A 14,758-nucleotide genomic window follows, 5' to 3' on the forward strand; every position below is an offset into this window, starting at 1 on the left:
TAAAGAATGAAATCAGAACATTTCCTAACATGTTACACAAAAATAAACTCAACATGCATTAAAAAGCTAAATGTAAGGCCAGATATAATAAAACTATTGGAAGGAAACACAGACAGAACATTCTCTGACATATGTTCCAGCAAGATCTTTTATGATTCACCTTCTAGAAAAGTGAAAATAAAAACAAATGAAACCTAATTGAGTTTAAAACCTTTTGCACAGTAAAAGAAGCCACCCCAAAAAGGAAAAGAAAACACACAGAATGGGGAATATATTTGCAAATGAAGTGATCAACAAAGGATTAGTCTCTAAAATATACAAACGATTCATGCAGCTCAATTTTTTTTTTAATGGGTAGAAGATCTAAATAAACATTCCTGTAAAGAAGATATACAGATATCTAGGAGGCAATCAAAATATTCTTAACATGACTATAAGAAAAATCCAAATCAAAAGTATAATGAGGTATCATCTCATATCAATTAGAATGGCTCTCATAAAAAATCTACAAACAAATGCTGGAGACAATGTGGAGAAAAGGGAACCCACGTACACTGTTGTTAGAAACGTATACTGGTACAGCCACTGTGAAGAACAGTATGAAGATTTAATAAAAAGAAACAAGCAAACTAAAAATAGAGGTAATATATGATACAGCAATCCCACACCTGGGCATATATCTAGAGAAATCTATACTTCAAAAAGATGCAGACATCTAAAATTTATTTCAGTCCTATTTATAATAGCCAGGATATGGAAACAAAATCAGTGTCCATCAACAGAAGAATCAATAAAGAATACGTGGAGTATTCTTTACTGAGTATATTACTGAGTATACTGAGTATATTACTCAGCCATTAGAAGAACAAAATAGTACTAGTTGTAGTGACATAGATAGACCTAGTAATTGTTATACTGAGTGAAATCAGACAAAATCAGAAAAAGAAAGAAAAGTCAAGTATCATGTCTGTTTAAAATATCATGTTTGGAATCTTTAAAAAAATGTAAAAATGAACCTATTTACAAAACAGAAGTGAGTCACAGATATAGAAAACAAACTTATAGTTAGCAAGAGGAACCAGAGATCAAATTGCCAACATCTGCTGGATCATCAACAAAGCAAGAGGGTTCCAGAAAAACATCTATTTCTGTTTTATTGACTATGCCAAAGCCTTTGAGTGTATGGATCACAATAAACTGTGGAAAATTCTGAAAGAGATGGGAATACCAGGCCACCTGACCTGCCTCTTGAGAAAACTATATGCAGGTCAGGAAGCAACAGTTAGAACTGGACATGAAACAACAGACTGATTCCAAATAGGAAAAGGAGTATGTCAAGGCTGTATATTGTCACCCTGCTTATTTATCTTATATGCAGAGTACATCATAAGAAATGCTGGGCTGGAAGAAGCACAAGCTGGAATCAAGATTGCCAGGAGAAATATCAATAACTTCAGATATGCAGATGATACCACCCTTATGGCAGAAAGTGAAGAGGAACTAAGAAGCCTCTTGATGAAAGTGAAAGAGGAGAGTGAAAAAGGTGGCTTAAAGTTCAACATTCAGAAAATTACGATCATGGCATCTGGTCCCATCACTTCATGGGAAATAGGGAAACAGTGGCTGACTTTATTTTTGGGGGATCCAAAATCACTGTGGATGGTGATTGCAGCCATGAAATTAAAAGACACTTACTCCTTGGAGGAGAAGGCAATGGCACCGCACTCCAGTACTCTTGCCTGGAAAATCCCATGGATGGAGGAAACTGGTAGGCTGCAGTCCATGGGGTTGCTAAGAGTCAGATACTGAGCAACTTCACTTTCACTTTCACTGTCATGCATTGGAGAAGGAAATGGCAAACCACTCCAGTGTTCTTGCCTGGAGAATCCCAGGGATGGGGGAGCCTGGTGGGCTGCCATCTATAGGGTCGCACAGAGTCAGACACGATTGAAGTGACTTAGCAGTACTCCTTGGAAGGAAAGTTATGACCAACCTAGATTGCATATTAAAAAACAGAGACATTACTTTGTCAAGAAAGGTCCGTCTAGTCAAGGCTATGGTTTTTCCAGTGGTGGTATGTGGATGTGAGAGTTGGACTGTGAAGAAAGCTGAGCGCTGAAGAATTGATGCTTTTGAACTGCAGTGTTGGAGACGACTCTTGAGAGCCCCTTTGGCAGCAAGGAGATCCAACCAGTCCATCCTAAAGGAGATCAGTCCTGGGTGTTCATTGGAAGGACTGATGTTGAAGCTAAAACTCCAATACTTTGGTCACTTGATATGAAGAGCTGACTCATTTGAAAAGACCCTGATGCTGGGAAAGATTGAGGACAGGCAAAGAAGGAGATGACAGAGGATGAGATGGTTGGATGTCATCACTGACTCAACGGACATGAGTTTAGGTAAACCCCGGGAGTTGTTGATGGAGAGAGAGGCCTGGCGTGCTCTGATTCATGGGGTCGCAAAGAGTCGGACACGACTGAGCGACTGAACTGAACTGAACTGAAAGGGGGAAGGGATAAATTGGAAGATTATAACTGACATATAAACACTACTCTATTTAAAATAGGTAATAAGAACCTGCTATATTGCACAGTGAACTCTCTATGCAGTACTCTGTATTGACCTATATGGGATTAGACATATCTATATCTATATCTATATCTATATCTATATATATATCTGATTCACTTTATGTAGATCAGAAACTAACGCAAAATTGCAAATTAATTGTACTCCAATAAACATTTTAGAGTGGAATTCCATAATTTAAGAGATAGGAAACAAATGAGATTAACCAAATTTTGACACATTTATACTGACATTTTGCAGACATAATTTTGTGCTTACCATTGACTATTGCTGGAATAAGTACAGACCTTTAAAATGCTTAAGAATAACAATGCAACTATATGTTATTTTACAGTAAACAATTTATGGGCAACTCTGAGTATGAGGGTCATTGTGTTGCCTCATTGATGGAGAAATTGAGGTTGGAAGATTTCATTGCTTGAACATAAGGATATAACAAAGACAGGATCTAATACCAAGTCCTGTAACTTGGCAAACACAATTTGTAATTATTAAGGACTCATTTAACAAATAGCAGCTATATATTGTGATTTTTTTGAAGAAATAGACTGTAAAGAGGAAATTATAATCACAGTCCAACAGTAAAAAAAGTCCAACAGAAAAAAAGAGCAATTGCAGTTCTTGCTATAGATTCATTTCTACCTATCATTTCATTTGTTAATGCATTTACTAACATATAAATGCTAATATAATTTTTAAATTAAATGTGTATTGAATTTCAATATATGCATTGAATTTAATATGTGTATTGAATTTCAATATATGTATTGAAACAGTAGTGTCAACTATGATGATGTTGATAAAGGGTAATGACAATTTCTTCTTGAGTTATGTAAAATATTCATGTAAAATTGCAAACAAATAAAAAGATAAAGTGTAAATTCATTGTTGATACTTGTGATCATAACATTTTATTTAAAATTGAAAATTTATATCTTTCAAATTCAAACTTTTAACATTTGGGGGAAATAAAAAATGCAGCATAGAGTGATTAAGTGATTTACCTATGTTCTTACAGGTATTTATTATTATTTACATATCTATCAGAGTTGCTCAGTGTAGATACCAATTAAAAGGGTTTATAAGCATAAGATGGAGAAGGCAATGGCACCCCACTCCAGTACTCTTGCCTGGAAAATCCCATGGACGGAGGGGCCTGGTGGGCTGCAGTCCATGTGGTCGTGAAGAGTTGGACACAACTGAGCGACTTCACTTTCACTTTACACTTTCATGCATTGGAGAAGGAAATGGCAACCCACTCCAGTGTTCTTGTCTGGAGAATTCCAGGGACGGGGGAGCCTGGTGGGCTGCCATCTATGGAGCTGTACAGAGTCAGACACGACTGAAGTGACTTAGCAGCAGCACAAGCATAAGAAGTTATTTAAATTCTTGTATCTCAAAGTAATTTCAGACATTACTTTTATAGCTTTCTGCTCTTTCTTTCTCGCACCTTTGACAACTTAATAGAACTGAAAAAGAGCACATTCAGTTAGCCAATGAACTCTAATGTATTTCTAAGAGTCTGAAAGGGAATGAAATATATGTTGGTCATTAATAAAGTGGGCTCTGGACTCAGACTGCTTGTCTTCAAATCTCAGCTCTCCTACTTTGTATCATGAGTTAGTATACATATGATTAAAGTCTTGGATGCCAGAGCCAGACTGCCTAGATGTAAAAACAAGCTTCACAATTTATTAGCTATGCAGCCTAAAGCAAGTTACAAAATCCTCTGTACTTCATTTTTTCTCCTTTGACAAAATAGAAAATGTAGTAGTACTCACTTCATACAATTTTATGTTCACTTAAAATGAGTTAATCTGTATAGATCCCTTAGAACAGTATCTGACTCTATCCTTCCACCTCAATCAGTTCAGTCATGACTGACTCTTTGTGACCCCCCATAGATTGCAGGGGGGCAGACAAACCCCTGCAATCCCCCAGGCTTGCCTGTCTGTCACCAGCTCCCAGAGCTTGCTCAAACTCACGTCCATTGAGTTGGTGTTGCCATCAAACCATCTCATCCTCTGTCATCCCCTTCTCCTCCTGCCTTCAATCTTTCCCAGCATCAGGGTCTTTTCTAATATGTCCATTCTTCGCAACAGGTGGCCAAAGTATTGGAGTTCCACCTTCAACATTAGTCCTTCCAATGAATATTTAAGGTTGATTTCTTATAGGATTGACTAGTTTGATCTCTCTCTGCTCTCCAAGGGACTCTCAAGAGTTTTCTCTAACATCACAGTTCAAAAATATCAATTCTTCAGGGTTCAGTCTTCTTTATGGTCCAAATCTCACATTTAAACATGACTACTAGAAAAACCATAACTTTAACTATACAGACCTTTGTCAGTAAAGTAATGTTTTGGCTTTTTAATACTTTGTCTAGATTTGTAAGAGCTTTTATTCCAAGGAGCAAGCGTATTTTAATTTCATGGCTGCAGTCAGACCATCTCAGTGATGTTGGAGCCCAAGAAAAAAAAGTCTGTCACTGTTTCCATTGCTTCCTCATCTATTTACCAGGAAGTGATGGGGCTGAATGACATAATCTTCATTTTTTGAATGTTGAGTTTTAAGCCAGCTTTTTCGTTCTCCTCTTTCACTTTCATCAAGAGGTTCTTTTGTTCTACCGCAATAGCTATATGTTAGTTTCAATAGTAGCTATTAGACATATGATACACTTAGTACAGTGCCTGAAAATTATTTCAGTTCAGTCCAATTCAGTCACTCAGTCATATCTGACTCTTTGTGACCCCGTGAACCGCAGCACACCAGGCCTCCCTGTCCATCACCAACTCCTGGAGTCCACCCAAACCCATGTCCATTGAGGTGGTGATGCCATCCAACCATTTCATCCTCTGTTGTCCCCCTTTCCTCCTGTCCTCAATCTTTCAAAAGCAAAAGGGTCGTTTCAAATGAGTCAGCTCTTTGCATCAGGTGGCCAAAGTATTGGAGTTTCAGCTTCAGCATCAGTCCTTCCAATGAACACCCAGGACTGATCTCCTTTAGGATGGACTGGTTGGATCTCCTTGCAGTCCAAGGGACTCTCAAGAGTCTTCTCCAACACCACAGTTCAAACGCATCAATTCTTCTGTGCTCAGCTTTCTTTATGGTCCAACTCTCACATCCATACATGATCACTGGAAAAATCATAGCCTTGATTAGACATACCTTTGTTGAGAAAATAATGTCTCTGGTTTTTAACATGTTCTCTAGTTTGGTCATAATTTTCCTTCCAAGGAGTAAGCGTCTTTTAATTTCATGGCTGCAATCACCATCTGCAGTGATTTTGGAGCCCCCCAAAATAAAGTCAGCCACTGTTTCCACTGTTTCCCCATCTATTTGCCATAAGGTGATGGGACCAGATGCCATGATCTTAGTTTTCTGAATGTTGAGCTTTAAGCCAACTTTTTCACTCTGCTTTATCACTTTCATCAAGAGGCTCTTTAGTTCCTCTTCACTTTCTGCCATAAGGGTGGTGTCATCTGCATATCAGAGGTTGTTGATATTTCTCCCAGTAATCTTGATTTCCAGCTTGGGAATCAAGGAAATGCTTCCTCCAGCTAAGCGTTTCTCATGATGTACTCTGCATATAAGTTAAATAAGCAGGGTGACAATATACAGCCTTGACATACCTCTTTTACTATTTGGAACAAGTCTGTTGTTCCATTTTCAGTTCTAACTGTTGCTTCCTGACCTTCATACAGGTTTCTCAAGAGGCGGGTCAGGTGATCTGGTATTCCCATCTATTTCAGAATTTTCCAGTTTATTGTGATCCACACAGTCAAAGGCTTTGGCATAGTCAATAAAGCAGAAACAGATGCTTTTATGGAACTTAGCTCTTTTTATTTCATTTAGTTGAAATAAGTGCTTCTCATGATTCAAGAAACTTGTGTCCTTGGGATACATTAATAAATAAATTATTGCTGTTTTTCTGCCAGCACTTAGTAGTGAAAATAGAAATTACACAAAAGGCATAATTTAAAGGCAAATAATAAGTTAGAATGTGATAAAGGATACAGGGGCAAACATGTAGAGAAGGGCAAGGGGATTGAGAGGAACAGAGTTTATACACATTGGGGTTTTAAATACCCAATGTGTATAATTTTAAAGAAGTACTAGTGACATGGTAACATTTGTGTAAACTCAAATGTGAACCATGCAGATATTTTCAGAAAAACATTTGGGACAGAGGGTTTGCAATATATATTGCCTACAACAAAGTTCCTGGTCAGTCTACTTCAACCACATAGAAAGAAGCCTAATGTGTTGAAGTAGAGTGAGCAGAATAGAAACCATCAGGACTGTATTAAGTGATGTAACTGGGGGAAGTCAAGTAGCACATTACAGGGTCTTGCAGGTTTTGCTTTTCTGAAGTGAGAATCACTGGACAGTTTTGGATAGAGTAGTAATGTGATCAGAATTTTTTAAATGGATTAAGGAGAGATTATATAAAGGGGTGAATTCTCAGGTGTCAAGGTTAGAAGTTGAGAAATCCGTTAGGAGGCTATTGCAGACATCCAGGTTAGAAATGTTGGTTGCTCCAAACACAGAGATACTGGAATGGAGGATTTGGAAAGAATTAGTCAGATTCTGAATATACTTTGAAAGTAGAGACCACAGGATTTTGATATAGGGGGATAAGAGATATTAGGCATGATTCTTTGATTTTCTTTCTTTCTTTTTCTTTTATTGGTCTAACAGCTCTATTGGTGCAATTGTCATTGATTGAGAAGGGAAGACTGTGATAGCAGGATGTTTGGGTGGAGTGGGGGAGACCAGATATTTGATTTTAGACTTGTAAAGTTTGAAATTTCTATTAGTCATCCAGATAGAGATGCCAAACAGGCAATGCAATGTACCTGTGAGTGTTGAGTTCTTGAAAGGGTTCTGAGCTGGAAATTTAACAGATAATAAAAATCAGGAGAGTGCATAAGATTGGGAAATGTTATAGCTATTGGGGAAAAAAGAGAGTCAAAATCTGATTCCTGGGACATTTTAAATTTGACATTTAAGAGGAAAATAAGAACTATAAGGAAAGATTGAGAATGAGTGGCCAGTGAAGTAGGAGGGAAACCAAGGTTTTGGTGTCACGAAAGTCAAGAAAAGAAAATGCAAAATGGGGATAAGGAATCAATTGTGTCAAATCTTGGTGATCAAAGCTAAGCACTGATAAATGAAGGTATGTTCAGTAACATGGTAGACATAAGTGTCTTTAGCAAAAGGATTCAATGTTGTGGTTTTTAACAAGAATATGGACAGTGAACAAAGGCAACTCTTTTGAAATGGTTTACCTAAAGGGGAATAAAGGAATGGGGTAATAATTGATGGAGAAAGAAGCAAAAAAAATGGACTGCAAAATGGGAGAAATAAAGAGTTATTCCTATGCTGATGGGAAAGTTAGTGTATTAATAGAAACTTTAAATGTCATGATGTAGGAAAGAGGGAAGGATTACAGATAGATATCATCAAGTAGGTGGCAAGAGACAGGATCCTATTTATAAATAGAGAACTGTCTTTAGATAGGATAAAGTAGGACAATAAAACTTCTGATTGAAGATGTGAGGTGGATGAGTGAAGTTTGGTGATTTCTAGAGGATTTCTTCGGAGAAGGCAATGGCACCCCACTCCAGTACTCTTGCCTGAAAAATCCCATGGACGGAGGACCCTGGAAGGCTGCAGTCCATGGGGTCGCTGAGTGTCGGACAAGACTGAGCGACTTCACTTTCACTTTTCACTTTCATGAATTGGAAAAGGAAATGGCAACCCACTCCAATACTCTTGCCTGGAGAATCCCAGGGATGGACCAGGCAGTCCCTGGTGGGCTGCCGTCTATGGGGTCGCACAGAGTCGGACACGACTGAAGCGACTTAGCAGCAGCAGTACAGGATTTCTTCAAATTAATTTTCTTTTTAAATTTTTTAATTAATTAATTAATTAATTTTATTTTATTTTTAAACTTTACAATATTGTATTGGTTTTGCCAAATATCGAAATGAATCCGCCACAAGTATACATGTGTTCCCCATGCTGAACCCTCGTCCCTCCTCCCTCCCCATACCATCCCTCTGGGTCGTCCCAGTGCACCAGCCCCAAGCATCCAGTATCGTGCATTGAACCTGGACTGGCGACTCGTTTCATACATGATAGTATACATGTTTCAATGGCATTCTCCCAAATCTTCCCACCCTCTCCCTCTCCCTTAGAGTCCATAAGACTGTTTGTTTTTTTTTAAATTTATTTATTTTAATTAGAGGCTAATTACTTTACAATATTGTATTGGTTTTGCCATACATCAACATGAATCTGCCACAGGTGTACATGTGTTCCCAATCCTGAAACCCCCCTCCCACCTCCCTCCCCATACCATCCCTCTGGGTCATCCCCATGCACCAGCCCCAAGCATCCTGTATCCTGCATCGGACCTGGACTGGCGATTCGTTTCACATGTGATAATTACATGTTTCAATGCCATTCTCCCAAATCATACCCTCCCCCTCTTCCCCCCCCCCCCCACAGAGTCCAAAAGACTGACCTAGATATCTGTGTCTTTTTTGTTGTCTTGCATACAGGGTTATCTTTACCATCTTTCTAAATTCCATATATATACGTTAGTATACTGTATTGGTGTTTTTCTTTCTGGCTTACTTCACTCTGTATAATAGGCTCCAGTTTCATCCACCTCGTTAAAACTGATTCAAATGTTTTCTTTTTAATGGCTGAGTAATACTCCATTGTGTATATGTACCACGGCTTTCTTTTCCATTCATCTGCTAATGGACATCTAGGTTGCTTCCATGTCCTGGCTATTATAAACAGTGCTGAGATGAACATTGGGGTACATATGTCTCTTTCAATTCTGGTTTCCTTGGTGTGTATGCCCAGCAGTGGGATTGCTGGGTCGTATGGCAGTTCTATTTCCAGTTTTTTAAGGAATCTCCACACTGTTCTCCATAGTGGCTGTACTAGTTTGCATTCCCACCAAATTAATTTTCTTCAGTTATGTAGATAGTAATGCCATCAGTTGAGGAGGCAGATCAGTTGAGACATACTGGAGGTTTCAGGAAAAAGAAAACCATGTAAAATAGTCACCTGGAGGAGTGAACAAATGAGTAAGAAGTTTAAAACATAACTGCCTACCAGCAGCAAAGTCCTGTTGTTGCTCACTCAGCTAAATGAGGGTAGTGCAAAAATAGTGAGTTACATCTATCACCATGGTTCTACAACAGATCAGGAGATGGATAAGTGATGTCAAGGTTTTTAGAAAAGGATTATAGTGATTGAAAATGAAATATAAAGTAAGAGTGGAATCCATATTTGAAGAAGTTTAGAATATAAAAACATGGTCATATCAAGGATCCAGTTGACATGGAAGGATTGATGGATTCAGGGCACTTGAAAGTTAAAAACAAAAAGATTAAAAAAGAGTTGGTCAGAGAATGGAACACATAATATTGACATTATGGAGTGTGTGTTGAATTGCTGGAAATCAAGGTCTCAGTAATGACTATGGAAGTGAGAGGCTGATGTATGGTGGAAGAAAAGATCATAAGAGAAGAGAATTTCTAGAACTGAAATAACAGGAAATTGGAAGAATAACTTATGTTTACTTGGAAAACACCATGATTTAAAAGACAAGTAGTATTGAAGAGAAGCAGGGAGTCTTTTTAGCAGTATCACCCTTTACTACTTCAAACTTCTATGAAATTTGAATCTAGAAGAAATGATGATAAAGTAATTCATGTTTATATCATCAAATAATGATAGTCAAACTTGAATAAAACTATTAAGACTAGGTATACTTAATACATACTATTTTTATTTTGTTGATTATTGGAAATACTGGGGAAAATCTGACTAGAGTGGAAAATCTACTAATGTAGATTCAACACACTTACTGAAAAACAAATCTAAGTAATATATTTTCATTTAAAGTTGAATTTATGATTATTAATAAAATCCTTTCCTTTGATGTAAGAAAATTTCCTAAAAGAAGCATTATTTCATTTTATTTAAATGCATAATTAATGAATAAAAGTAACTCAAGAAGGATTGATAATGTAGTTAAAATTCAATGCAAGCTACTATAAAGAATTACATCAATGAATAAATCTACATATGAACTATATAGCACAAATGGCTTCATTTTCTATAAAACTTATAAGAGATTTATAATAATTTGAATATAGAACTAACCACAATCTCCTTGGATGCATCAGCATTAGATAATGAAGAAATTTATGCTGTGAAGCATAAAATTCAAAACCAAGTTCACTTAGCATCTGTGCACTGCATTTTAGACACAAAAAATATTTATGAAGTGAAAAACTTGACGGTAATGCCTGGAATATATATTTTTATTTTGATAAATCTTTTGAACGCTGTGGTGCTATTGTGTAGCATCTTCTGACCAAAATCAGCTTAAATGCCACTGTCCTTGAATGTTTATAAAATGTCACATATACATTTCATTTTATTGTTTTACTAACATTATTAACAATAGAAATTTCAGTAATTCATTCATTTCAGATGCATGGGATTTAATGACATATACTTTACACTTCAAATCATACCTCCATTCCTAAAACTTAAAAGGACTAATCCTACATTTACTGAGCAATGAGAGAAAAGGAGATATTGTTCATAGTTATGTCTGATAGGCTTTCTCCAAGATCTAGATTTACCATGAGTCTTACAGTGGCCTACAAGTCTACTCAAAGATTTGACTCCAATTACATCTGATATCACTACTTAAATCTATTTTATCTCTGTTCTAGGCACACTCTCAGTTCAGTTCAGTTTAGTCGCTCAGTCGTGTCCAACTCTTTGTGACCCCATTGACTACAGCACTCCTGGATTACCTGTCAATCGCCAACTCAAGGAGTCTATGCAAACTCATGCTCGTTGAGTTAGTGATGCCATACAAATATCTCATCCTCTGTCGTCCCCTTCTCCTCCTGCCTTCAATCTTCCCCAGTATCAGGGTCTCCTCAAATGAGTCAGTTATTTGCATTGGGTGGCCAAAACATTGGAGTTTCAGCTTCAACATCAGTCTTTCCAATGAACACCCAGGACTGATCCCTTTTAGGATGGACCGGTTGGATCTCCTTGCAGTCCAAAGGACTCTCAAGAGTCTTCCCCAACAACACGGTTCAAAAGCATCAGTTCTTCGGTGCTCAGTTTTTTTCATAGTCCAACCCTCACATCCATATGTGACCACTGGAAAAATCATAGCCTTGACGAGACAGACCTTTATTGGCAAAGAAATGTCTCTGCTTTTTAAAATTCTGCCTACGTTTATTATAACTTTCCTTCCAAGGAGTAAGTGTCTTTTAATTTCATGGCTGCAATCACCATCTGCAGTGATTTTGGAGCCCCAAAAAATAAAAAAAATAAAGTCACTGTTTCCCCATATATTTGTCATGAAGTGATGGGACCAGATGACATGATCTGAATTTTCTGAATGTTGATCTTTAAGCCACCTTTTTCACTCTCCTCTTTCACTTTCATCAAGAGGCTTCTTAGTTCCTCTTCACTTTCTGCCATAAGGGTGGTGTCATCTGCATATCTGAGGTTATTGATATTTCTCCCGGCCATCTTGATTCCAGCTTGTGCTTAATCCAGCCCAGCGTTTCTCATGATGTACTCTGTATATAAGTTAAATAAGCAGGGTGACAATATACAGCCTTGACATACTCCTTTTCCTATTTGGAGCCAGTCTGTTGTTCCATGTCCAGTTCTAACTGTTGCTTCCTGACATGCATATAGGTTTCTCAAGAGGCAGGTCAGGTGGTCTAGTATTCCCATCTCTTGAAGAATTTTCCACAGTTTATTGTGATTCATACAAGCAAAGGTTTTGACATAGTCAATGAAGCAGAAATAGATGTTTTTCTGGAACTCCCTTGCTTTTTCAATGATCCAGAAGATGCTGGCAATTTGATCTTTCATTCCTCTGCCTTTTCTAAAACCAGCTTGAACATCTGGAAGTTCATGGTTCATGTATTGCTGAAGTCTGGCTTGGAGAATTTTGAGCATTACTTTGCTAGCATGTGAGATGAGTGCACTTGTGCAGTAGTTTGAGCATTCTTTGGCATTGCCTTTCTTTGGGATTGGAATGAAACCTGATCTTTTCCAGTCCTGTGGCCACTTCTGCGTTTTCAAAATTTGCTGGCATATTGAGTGCAGCACTTTAACAGCATCATCTTTTAGGATTTGAAATAGCTCACCTGGAATTCCCTCACCTCCACTTGCTTTGCTCATAGTGATGCTTCCTAAGGCCCACTTGACTTCACATTCCAGGATGTCTGGCTCTAAGTGAGTGATCACACCATTATGATTATCTGGGTCGTGAAGATCTTTTTTTGTACAGTTCTTCTGTGTATTCTTCCCACTTCTTAATATCTTCTTCTTCTGTTAGGTCCATACAATTTCTGTCCTTTATTGAACCCATTTTTGCATGAAATGTTCCCTTGGTATCTCTTAGTTTCTTGAAGAGATCTCTAGTCTTTCCCACTCTACTGTTTTCCTCTATTTCTTTGCACTGATCACTGAGAAAGGCTTTCTTATGTCTACTTGCTATTCTTTGGAACTCTGCATTCAAATGGGTACATCTTTTCTTTCCTCCTTTGCTTTTATTTTCTCTTCTTTTCACAGCTATTTGTAAGGCCTCCTCAGACAGCCATTTTACTTTTTTTCATGTCTTTTTCTTGCAGATGGTCTTGATCCCTGTCTCCTGTACAATGTACGAACCTCGGTCCATAGTTCATCATGCACTCTGTCTATCAGATCTAGTCCCTTAAACCTATTTTTCACTTCCAGTGTATAATTATATGAGACTTTATTTAGGTCATACCTGAATGGTCTATTGGTTTTCCCCACTTTCTTCAAATTAATTCTGAATTTGGCAATAAGTAGTTCATGATCTGAGCCACAGTCAGCTCCCAGCCTTGTTTTTGCTGACTGAATAGAGCTTCTCCATCTTTGGCTGCAAAGAATATAATCAGTCTGATTTTGGTGTTGGCCATCTGGTTATGTCCATGTGTAGAGCCTTCTCCTTGTCTTGTTTGAAAAGGGTGTTTGCTATGACCAATGTGTTCTCTTGGCAAAACTATTAGCCTTTGCCTTGCTTCCTTCTGTACTCCAAGGCCAAATTTGCCTGTTACTTCAGGTGTTTCTTGACTTCCTACCTTTGCATTCCAGTCCTTATAATGAAAAAGACATCTTTTTTGGGTGTTAGTTCTAAAAGGTTGCACACTCTCATGACCTTCCAAATATTTGTTCATATGTGACTTGTTAAATGGTATAATTGAGCACCATAATCTGACATTATAAAACCTATCTCCAAAATTTCCTAATCTCTCCCCTTGCTTCGTTTTTCTTAGTGCCTCTCACAGGCAACCTACTAAACTTAATTTCTCCAATTTTCATTTCTTTCTAGGAGAATATAGATTACATGAGATATAAAGTGCTTGTCATATATGAGCATCTATTATCCATATTTTAGAACAGAGTCTACCATGTAATACCCATCAGGGATCACAGCCTTGTCATGGAGAATAGGCTTGTGAAACTCAATGAAGTTATGAATCATGCCATGCATGGCCATCCAAGATGAATGAGTCAAAGTGAAGATTTCTGATGAAATGTGGACCACTGAAAGAGGGAATGGCAAATCACTCCCGTATTCTTGCCTAGAGAACCCCAAGAACAGTAAGAAAATGCAAAAATACATGACACTGGAAGATGAGACCCCCAGGTTGGAAGGTGTCCAATATGTTCCTGGGGAAGAACAGAGGGAAATTACTATGAGCTCCAAAATGAATGAATGAAGCTGCTGGGCCAAAGCAGGAATGAAGATGCTGTGGGTCTGTCTGATGGTGAAAATAAAGTCCAATGCTATAAAGAACAATATTGCATAAGAGCTTGGAATGTTAGGTCCATGACTCAAGATAAATTGGATGTGGATAAACAGGAGATGGCAAAAGTGAATATCAACATTTTAGGAATCAGAGAACTAAAATGGACAAGAATGAGCAAATTTAACTCAGATGACTCTTATACCTACTTTTGTGGGCAAGAATCCCTTGGAAGATATGGGTTAGACTGCATAGTCAAGAAAAGAGTCAGAAAAGCACTACTTGGTTGCAATCTCAAAGGCAACAGTATAATCTCAATT

The 14,758-nt window shown here is 37.7% G+C and overlaps 1 pseudogene; it reads right to left on the reverse strand.

Annotated features, from left to right (window-relative positions):
* The window catches only part of LOC100296100 (leishmanolysin-like peptidase), a 33,676-nt pseudogene extending 22,194 nt beyond the window's left edge, over positions 1–11,482 (reverse strand).
* Between the last annotated feature and the right edge of the window lie 3,276 nt (positions 11,483–14,758).

This window comes from Bos taurus, chromosome 12 (genome assembly GCF_002263795.3).
Source record: "Bos taurus isolate L1 Dominette 01449 registration number 42190680 breed Hereford chromosome 12, ARS-UCD2.0, whole genome shotgun sequence".
NCBI classification, from domain to species: domain Eukaryota; kingdom Metazoa; phylum Chordata; class Mammalia; order Artiodactyla; family Bovidae; genus Bos; species Bos taurus.